Raw genomic sequence first — 11,165 nt, 5'->3', positions numbered from 1 at the left:
ATCGCTCCACGGACCTGCTCAGTTACTGGGAGTCCCTGTTTGTTCCCTAAAGCTAGGAAAAGCAACCCTGGAGGGGAAATTGGTGCCTTTGAGGGAGAAGCCGAGAAGCCAATCAACCAGCTGATGCCGATAAGGCGTGACTCAGCAAATTCCCTGCTTTAGGGGTATATATACGGCTACGCTTTGTTATTAAACTTGCCTTGCAACCATCAGTTGCTCGTGCCCTTCTGATCCCACACCTTGGTGCGTTCAGTTCCCTACCCCCTCTCGTCGATTGTTGCTGCACTTTGAGGACCCGCCGCGGCTGGCGGCAATTAGGGACATTTTCTACCATCCAAGTTCTCTCAGGACACAACTGTGCCACAATTAAATGACATGCACTGGAGCTGGGATCCAGATGGCAGAGCAGGAAGACCTGAGCTCACCCCCTCCCATGGGCACGCCAAAATTGCAACCGTGTACAGAGCAACTATCTCTGAGAACGACCTGAGCACTAGCAGAAAACATTTTCCACAACTAAAGATACAAAGAAGGAGCCACAACGAGGTGGGTAGGAGGAGTGGAAATGCAGTGGAGTCAGGACCCACACCCCCAGCACGGCAACTCACAAGCAGGAGGTATATCACAACCACAGATTTTCCCCCAAGGAACGAGGGGTCTAAACCCCACATCACGCTCCCCTGCACCAGGAAGGTGAACCCCCAAAATGTCAGGATTTGAAATTAGCAGAATTTATGTGCAGGAGATCCGGGGGGCTGTAGGAAACGAAGACTCCACTCTTAAATGTGGTGCACAAAATCTCACACACTCTGGTCCCAGCCCAGAGGCAGCAGTTTGAAAGGTGCCTGTGTCAGACCCACTTACTGATCTTGGGGAACCACCTGGAGAGGCAAGAGGGAGCTGGGACTCCCCCTCAAGGTCATGGACACCCACTGCAGCCATTTTCATGATCTCAATCTACAGTGTTGACACAGGGGCTGGCCCCACCCACCAGCATTTCCATAGCAACCAGACGAGGGAGGGCTTCTGAGACAGCCAAGCCAGGAGCCACCCCCACCAGTGTGCCTGCAGCAGTGACCCCACCACAACAGAAGGGAGGATGCAGCCCCGGTAGGAACACCCTGGAGCATCTGGCTCTGGTGGCCAAAGGGAGGCATGCTGCTGGACCCCAGAGAACATCTCCTACGTAAGGTCGCTTCTCCAAGATCGGGAGACATACAGACCTAGCAAATAAACAGAAATAAATGCAGAGAATTAGGCAAGATGAGGACACATGGGAATATGTTCCAAATGGAGGAACAAGCAAACCTCAGAAAAAGAACTAGATGAAAAGGAGATAAGCAATCTACCCAATAAATAATTCAAGATAATAATCATAAAGGTGCTTACTCACTTCAGGAAAAGAATGGATGAACACATGAAACATTCTCCAGGATAGAGTACATGCTAGGTAACAAAACAAGCCTCAGTAAATGTAAGAAATTGAAATCATATCAACCATCTTTTCTAACCACAACTGTATGAAACTAGAAGTCAGTTACAAGAAGAAAACTGAAGATAATACAAACACAGGATGTCTAAACAATATGCTACTAAATAACCAATTGATCACTGAAGAAATCAAAAGGAAAATCAAAAACTACCTTGAGACAAGTGAAAATGGAAACACAACATTCCACAATCTACAGACTTCAGCAAAAGCAGTTCTAAGAAGGAAGTTTATATTGATACAAGCCTACCTCAGGAAACAAGAAAATTTTCAAATAAGCAATCTAACCTTACACCTAAAGGAACTAGAAAAAAAGCCCAAGCTTAGTAGAAGGTAGGAAATTATGAAGATAAGAGCAAAAATAAATGAAATACAGATCTAAAAAGCAATAGAAAAGATCAATGAAACTGAGTTGGTTCTTTAAAAAGATAAATAAAATTGATAAATCTTTAGCCAGATTCATTAAGAAAAAAAGAGAGAGCACTCAAATAAATATAATCAGAAATGAAAGAGGAGAAGTTACAAGCAACACCACAGAAATACAAAGGATCACAAGAGATCACTGATAACAATTATATACCAATAAATTGGACAACCTAGAAGAAATGGATAAATTCCTAGAAATGTACAATCTCCCAAGTCTGAATCAGGAAGAAACAAAATCAGAACAGACCAATTACTAGTAGTGAAATTGAATCAGGAATCACAAAACTCTCAGCAAAAAAAAAAAGTCCAGGACCAGACAGCTTCACAGGTGACTCTATCAAATCTTCAAAGAAGAGCTAAATACCTGGTCTCCTCAAATTCTTTCAAAAAATCGAAGAGGAATGATCATTCAGATTTAGTCTATGAGGCCAGTATTATCTTGATACCAAAACCAGATAAAGACACTACGAAAAAGAAAATTAGAGGTCAATATCCTCGATAAACATAAATTCAAAAATAAAAAAAAAAAAACGAAAATCAACAATACATTAAAAGAATCATATACCATGATCAAGTGGGATTTATCCCAGGTTCAAGAATGGTTCAGTATCTGCAAAACACTCAATATATGTCATCACATTAACAAAATGAAAGATAAATATTATATGCTCATCTCAAAAAGCATTTGAAAAAACCCAACATCTACTTATGATCAAAACTCTCATCAAAGGAGGTACACTATATAGAGGGAACATACTTCAACATTGTAAAGGCCACATATGACAAACCTACAGCCAACGTTACACTCAAAGGTGAAAAATTAATATCCAGAAATCTTGCATTTCTCTACATTAACAACAAACTACGGTAAAAGAGAAATGAAGGAAACAATCCCATTTACAATTGCATCAAAAAGAATAAAATACCTAGGAGTAAATTTAACTAAGGAAGTAAAAGTTTTAGAGGTTTTCAATTTAAAAGATATGACAAATAATATATAAAATATATAATATGACAAAATTATATATTTCAGTAATATGTAAAAAATCTCTATCTGATTTGGACATTTGATAATATGAAACATTAAAGGAAAAGAGTATTAACATAAAACGAATGTTAATAAAAATCATTTAAAATTAAAAGATAATACCACAAATATTCACTATTTTAAAGTTATTTTTTAAATAGACAAAAAAAAACCCCACTAATTGTTCTGTAGTTTTGACCTTGTTTCATGACAAATGTTCCAGAAGAAAAAAAAAGCTTTTCTTCTGTTTTATTTATTTCTTTTTAAAGATGAAGATATTTTTCTCTACTTGCCCTCATTTGGGTTTGCCATTGGAATTGACATTGTGCTGCTAATTCAGATTTTAGATCAGTTCCTGTTGTCACATTGCAGCATTCCTCATCAGTCCCACCTTCTCTTTGCATTTCTTCTGTTAAAGAACAAAAGCCTTTCCAGATAGTCTAGCACTGGAAAATACCAGCAAACTTGGCTTGCATTTGAATAATACAACATCTGGTCCCCTAGCAAAGTTAGCAGCACAGATTCAGGAGCTGAAAACGCCAATCGAAGGACTCATTTTGCTTTCCATACTCAATTCTTGGAATATCACTCACAGTATAAAACATACTCTGCATATAAACTTATTACTACTTGTTCTGTTTGTAAGCACGAGTTGCCACCAGCGGCAGACCGGGCTTTGCATGTGTCAACCCTCAACCCCACCTCAGCTGCTGACTTGGTGTCAGTGGATTCTTTAGACCAACTAATTAATTAGCCCCTGTGTTGATGGTTCACTTTTTTTTTTTTTTTTTTTTTTGCGGTACACGGGCCTCTCACTGCTGTGGCCTCTCCCGTTGCGGAGCACAGGCTCCGGACGCGCAGGCCCGGCGGCCGTGGCTCACGGGCCCAGCCGCTCCGCGGCACGTGGGATCCTCCCGGACCGGGGCACGAACCCGCGTCCCCCGCATCGGCAGGCGGACCACCAACCACTGCGCCACCAGGGAAGCCCGATGGTTCACTTTTAATTCTCATAGAAGAGCTATACTACTCTATCCCAGTTCCTCAATTTCTTGATTTTTTTTTTTTCACAGAACGTGGGATTCTGAAAAAAACATGAATTTCCTGAGAAATACTAGGAGGAACTTTCCTCTTAGAAACACTACATTCACTTTACCATATGTCATTTTTTTAAAAAACTTGACTTTGTGCTTTAAAACAATTATCTGGATGAGAGGTTTTCTTTTTCTTTGTAATGCATATCCATAGGAGACTATTCAGGAGTAATGTGAAAACCTATGTTCTTTTGCATGAGATTAAATACGTTATGTCTGGTATTCTATTTTCTCTCCAAGCTGTACCTTGCTTTGCTGCAGTGAAGTCCATTCTAGGCCTCAGTCTGAAATTACTCAGATATCTGCAAAGGTTCAGTCCAATATTTTATGCTCACATTTTGTTAGCTCTCATGTTCTGAAAATAGATATTTGCCAGCTGGGAAATCTAACTTCAGTGTCACAAACGGGTAACTGCTAGAGCTGAATATATCTAATCTCTTTTATCAACACTTATCAACACTTAAAGTCTCAAACACTCCATTTAAGCCGTCATGGAAACATGATTTTTGTACCTGTCCAAGGAGAGAATCTTGCAATGTTTGTTTGTTTTGACTTAAAATAATCCTTTGATATTTATCCCTTTTCTTTCCTTTTTGTGCTCTTTCACTGCATGTTGTTAGTGACTATCTTACCAAGATATCTTCAGGGATTCTTAGAGTTTGTGTCACTGGGAATTCTCCCAAATCTGTTCAGTGTGGGCTATATTCCCCTACATTATACAATGTGACACTTTGAGTTATGTAGACACCTACTTGCCTGGGAGCTTGTTCTGACAACCTTCCAGTTTTTAGATCCCAGGGAATTTAGATGCTTCTCCTGATTCTCATTGCCAAGAGCAGCCAAAGGCCAGGAGCAGTGTCTCTTTTATGAGTTGTTCTTGGAGAAAGCACAAAGGAGCAACCCTCTGGATACAAGGAAGGTCAAAACTCAAAGTGTCCTTAGATCTCTGCTTGTTCAAAGGAGCCTTTGAATAGCTTGGTGCAAATGATTAAGTCTCTTTGTTCGTGGTGATGTTGGCAATGTTGGAGGGTGGGCGTGGGGTCCCTACAGCTCCAGAACGGATGCAAAATAGCTGGCACTACCGAGGACCACAAATTCTACACTACTTTAAGTCTCTCTAAATATCCACACAACCCCAATCCACGAAGCTACCCACACCCTCACTGACCACAAGTGTCCGCTCTTACTCTGCAGCTGCCTGTGCCCGGAATCTGGGCCAGTTCTTACCTCTGCATGTGGAGATAAGTATGCAGACTTGCCCTGCAGTGTCTGCAGGAAGAGTCAAGCTCTGCCCCTGACACTCCAGCCCCTCTGATACCCTAACGCTCCATCCTGCCCTGCCCGATGCAAGCAGCCTCTGAAGAGGCTGCTATATTAGTTTTCTCATCTTCCTGGTTATTGATTTCCACTTCTCCCTGGAGTGCTGTCGGTTGGGTCATTCTCAGCTTCAGTCTCAGAAGTCCTGTCACCGTCTGACCTCAGGCAGCAGGAGCCACTCAGTGACAGTGCCACAGGCTCCATCACTCCCTGTGGTCAAGCCCTACCCTGCGTCTCTAGCCTCAATTCAACAGGTCCTCTTTTCGTTTAAAACAAACACGATAACCTAGGGGCAGGACAGGAGTAAAGATGCAGATGTAGAGCAAAGACTTGAGGACACGGGGAGGGGGAAGGGTGAGCTGGGACAACGTGAGAGAGTGGCATGGACACATACGCACGACCAAATGTAAAATAGAGAGCTAGTGGGAAGCAGCCGCATAGCACAGGGAGATCAGCTCGGTGCTTCGTGACCACCTAGAGGGGTGGGATAGGGAAGGTGGGAGGGAGGGAGGGAGATGCAAGAGGGAAGAGATATGAGGACATATGTAAACATATAGCTGATTCACTTTGTTATACAGCAGAAACTAAGACAGCATTGTAAAGCAATTATACTCCAGTAAAGATGTTATAAAGTAAATAAAAATAAATAAAATAAAACAAACACAGTAAATTCCAATTAAAGGTCCTAATTTGAACTGTGGGTAGAATACATATGCTATTAGCATAATGTAAAAAACAAATGTAGCATAAGCAAAATATAACCCCATATGATGCAACGAATCAGTGATTCTATGATATTCCTATGATTCTATAACTCACATGATCATATGATATTCCTATTATTCTATGATAACAAACTCTGTGAATAGGATTCAGGACAGAAGGCTCACTAAAATAATTACAAGATGTATTTTATAAAAATAACATAGAATAAGTGCTGTTCCATATAGAGAAGATATATAACTTTTAAAGTCAAATTCTGGTGGGTTTTTTTTTTGTTTTTTTGTTTGTTTGTTTTTGCGGTACGGGGGCCTCTCACGTGGCCTCTCCCATTGCGAAGCACAGGCTCCGGACGCGCAGGCTCAGCGGCCATGGCTCACGGGCCCAGCCGCTCCGCGGCACGTGGGATCCTCCCGGACCGGGGCCTGAACCCGCGTCCCCTGCATCAGCAGGCAGACTCTCAACCGCTGTGCCACCAGGGAAGCCCTGAAATCAAATTCTTAAATGCATTTTCATTTGGATTTTCTTCGCCAAACCAGTCTCAAAGATTAAAAGTTTAATATCAACACCACCGTTTTCTGAAAGTTGGAAAGGTAATAGCCACTACTAATACCAATCTGTACTCTTCTCTAAACTTATTTAAATTTGGAATTAAGCCTGAATTACACACTCCAAGTCCTCAGGTATCATAGCTGCTTCCAGGCCAGCGGGAAGTCTCTACAGCCTGAAGTCTGCCACTATGCCTTCTCACGACCCACTTTTTGACGAGAAAATGTAGGTGACCAGATGCCAATGACAATTGGGAAGGAACATAATTTCTTCATCTTATGCTGTTCACATCCAACGTAACATCTACTTCACTATCCATGCTCGGTTTTAGATAAGAGACCTTAAAAATAATCATAATAGGGCTGCCCTGGTGGCTCAGTGGTTAAGAATCCAGCTGCCAATGCAGGGGACACGGGTTTGATCCCTGGTCCGGGAAGATCCCACGTGCCGCAGAGCAACTAAGCCCGTGCGCCACAACTACTGAGCCCGCGAGCCACAGCTACTGAGCCCACACACCTAGAGCCCGTGCTCCGCCACAAGAGAAGCCACCGCAGTGAGAAACCCGCGCACCACAACGAAGAGTAGCCCCTGCTTGCCACAAGTAGAGAAAGCCCGCACACAGCAACGAAGACCCAACACAGCCAAAAATAAATAAATAAAAATAATCATAATAAAAACCTTAACCTACCCTAAGGACTGATATATGTAAGAACTTTCAGGACAAAATAGCACAAGGCATACAACTTGAAAATCAGCTTATGTTATTTCTTGCCTTGTTGATAAAATGAAGTGGCTCTCTTATTATGCTTTTTTTTTTTTTTTTTTTTTTTATCATTCATCTTCTTTTAGTGTTCTGTGGAGTCAGTATTCAAAGAACCAGGATTCTCTTTTCTCTCCTGTGGAGGGAGCATAAAAACCGGGGTGGTGTGCTTTAAATAAACGGAGCTTGGGAATAACCGCGACCCTGGCCCACACTTGCAAAAGTAAGTTGTCTGCCTAAGTCAGGAAGTGGGATGAATATTTTTAAATGTGTCATTAAAAGCCAATATGTAAATAATTTCAACAATTACACGGCACCTGTGCCTGGGCTGATTGAAGAAAATAGCAGACGCTTTTCACTCAGTGATGCAACAGCATAATAAGTAACCTTCACCACCTCCAGTAGAAAACGCACACACACGTGCACACACAGGCACGTGCACACACGAGTGGCCCGTTAGTCAAGACGAGACATTCACGCCTCCCCGCTCCCTGTTAGCAATTTTGTTCCTCCGTGTCTGCCTTATTTGCACTTGACTCAGAACAGCAGGGGTCTGCAAACAGCACGCCCAGCCTCTTTGCCCTGATGGACCCACTGAAGTACAGAGAGGTTCCTAGTTGCACGGCTAGGATAAAAGTAGGTTGTTTTTGGGGCTTCCCTGGTGGCGCAGTGGTTGAGAGTCCGCCTGCCGATGCAGGAGACACGGGTTCGTGTCCCGGTCCGGGAAGATCCCACGTGCCGCGGAGCGACTAAGCCCGTGAGCCGTGGCCGCTGCGCCTGTGCGTCCGGAGCCTGTGCTCCGCGACGGGAGAGGCCACAGCAGTGAGAGGCCCGCATACCGCAAAAAAAAATAAATAAATAAATTTTAAAAAAAATTTAAAAAGTAGGTTCTTTTTAAAAACTAAGCTACACAGATGTAGGAAACAAACTTAGGTTACCAGGGGATTAGGGGGTGGGAGGGATAGATTGGGAGATTGAGATTGACAATATACTCACTACTGTATGTAAAATCGGTAACTATTAAGGACCAACTGCATAGCACAGGGAAGTCTACTCAGTACTCTCTAATGACCTATAGGGGAAAAGAATCTAAAAAAGAGGAGATACATGTACATGTAGAACTCATTCACTTTGCTGAACACCTGAAACTAACGCAACATTGTAAGTCAACTATACTCCAATAAAATTTTTAAAATAAATTTTAATTTATTTTTAAAAAATAAAAAAAAAGCTAACCTAACTGTGTTTAACTCTCACCTTGCTTAAAATCCTTCAGGGGTTACCTGTTAATCTGCTAAAATTCCAAATCCATGGCCAACCTCTCCAACCTCATTTTCCTCAACACTTTCCTGAATTCTCTATGTGTGGCCAGAAGGAGTATTTATTTTCCATGCCTCAGATGCACTCTCATTCCGAAACGCCTTTCGTGTGTTGTTTTCTCGGCCTGGATTACTCTCCTTACGTCTTTGACCACATAATATTTACTCACCTGTAGGTCTCTACCTAAAGGTTATTCCCTTAATAGAGCCTGCCCTGTGCCCTTGGGGAGTTATGTCCCCCTGCTATAAGCTCTTTTACCCACGCTGTCCTCCTATTTTGTTAAGACTCATCACACTTGTAATTTTTTGTCCCATGTGTGTCCTTCCTGCTGGACCGTTACCAGTTGAAAGGCAGTACATAGACATCCTACATATTCAATTAAAATTGGATTATTTATTCTTTATTGGTTAATCAAGGTGTCTTGCTTGCAATGATTATTTCTGAATTATGTCGTACTGCTTCTGCAATATAAAGTACCTTTTACAAGTACCCAACTCTGTAAATGTTTACTGCTTGTTGCAACTAAAGATGCTTTGAGATGCTCGCTCCAGGAATGACAGTGACCGTCCCTGGTGGGAGAAGCCAGGGATTTGAAAGGCAAGCATGAACGCAGGGTCTCACTGTGTCAGTGTAAGAGTTTTCCCTTTGCATTCCCCCATTCGTGGTAGGGATCGAGGCAAATTTTGATGGTGTCTTACTGGGCTCTCTCTCCTCATTTCTAAGTCAAATCCTACAAAAAAGGCAAAATCTGCCCAGTTACATTGTTTAATTACTATTTAGAAAAGGTTTTCTAGTCTCCTGAGCTCATTAGCTCTCAATTAAAGCAAATTTCTCATTTGTTTCTATTATTTTTCATAGCATTTTCTTTGCAGATTAGTAGCCTACATTATGCCCAGCAAAGAGTCTACCTGCCCTTTGCTCTGCTGCGAAAGTCGTGAAGCGGAGGCAGCTTCCAATCAGTGCCCTCCTACCTCTGAGCCGCCTCACACGCTGGTTCAAGCAGCACTAACCATGGTGGCTAAGTTATCAGCATTTCTCTGGCTTTTACACTTTTAAGTATTCATGTTCAAATGACCTGATGCTCTGATACATTTAAGATCTTTACTCTCCTAACCAGCTGGGGAAAAATACACTCCCAAGTAACTTATATTTGCAAAGAGCCTTAAAAAGGTTGACATTACCCTAAAAGTTTGGCGGATTCATTTAGGGTCGCTGGACAGGGAAGCAGTCCGCTGTAGCACGCAGGACGGCTCATGGCAGGAGCAAAAGGGATGAAAGGATGACCTGGCATGTGATGAGTGAAGAGAAAATTCAACAGGAACGATCGTCACGACTGTTATCCCGCCATCAGGACCTCCAAGGCTGAACTTGGAGGTCTGGCCACAGCCAGACCCACACTAGGGACTGTCTACACACCCTGTCCCTGACATTGTCATAGAGGCCCAAGACTCCATATGGCCAAGGGACGTTTTAATATTTTAAATTTACACAATATTCCACATATTAATTGAACTGTTTTATATTTTTATTAATTTATATTTTTCTGAATTTATATATTATATTTTTCTTAATTTATAGTGTGTGTATATATATATATATATTTATATATACCTTCCGTTGTTTACAAGTGCTTGTACCTGATTTTTCTGGGCACTGAGTTCCGTTTGGCTTAATTTTTTTTTTTTTACATAAAGATGTGCATTTTATTTTATTTATTTTTTTGGCCGTGCTGCGAGGCTTGCGGGATCTTGGTTCCCCGACCAGGGACCGAGCCCAGGCCCTCATCAGAGAAAGATGAGGGAATTCCAGGGAATTCCCCGTTTGGCTTAATTTTTATTGATTCACAAATGTCATGTCCCAGATTGTTTTGAAATGGGTGCTTGTTAATTAGCATTATCATACGCAGTGTAGTTAAAACTGAACAGAGAGACAGAGAGAAATAGAGGTCCGTCAGCAACGGGACTGATGTGGCGTGAAGTAAAAATCAAGTAGAACCACGCTGCGAATCAGTACAAGCCTGTCCTTACTTTCCCGTCACACCAGGGAGCCAACCCTCCAGCTGCACGATTCAGACATGGGAAGGAAGGTCACTGGGTTCTGAAGGGACTAACTTCATTTCAAAATCAGATTCGGATTGTAGCTCAGCCCAGTCAAGAAGAACCCAGTGGGCCTAATTCCTACACATCCCTGGGCACCCCCATGTACACTCCTGTGCCCGGAACGCTCCGTGATTTCAAAAGCCCTGAGCTGCCCGGGGCAAGTGCACAGGGAGGCTGGAAACTGGGCCACATGACTTCTTCTGGGAAATATTAGAAAATTCTGGGGGTGTTGAGCCAGAAGACAAAGTTCCCGGAGGCCCAGAATCTCTTTGATTAAAAGTGTGAAAAGTAAAACGCACACCAACAGACATCGGGACATTATCCTCTGGGATTGTCAAAGCTAGATAAATACCAGAGTTAATAGCTC

The sequence above is a fragment of the Kogia breviceps genome, chromosome 11, assembly GCF_026419965.1.
Source record: "Kogia breviceps isolate mKogBre1 chromosome 11, mKogBre1 haplotype 1, whole genome shotgun sequence".
NCBI classification, from domain to species: domain Eukaryota; kingdom Metazoa; phylum Chordata; class Mammalia; order Artiodactyla; family Physeteridae; genus Kogia; species Kogia breviceps.
Note: the sequence above shows the minus strand (reverse complement) of the source record.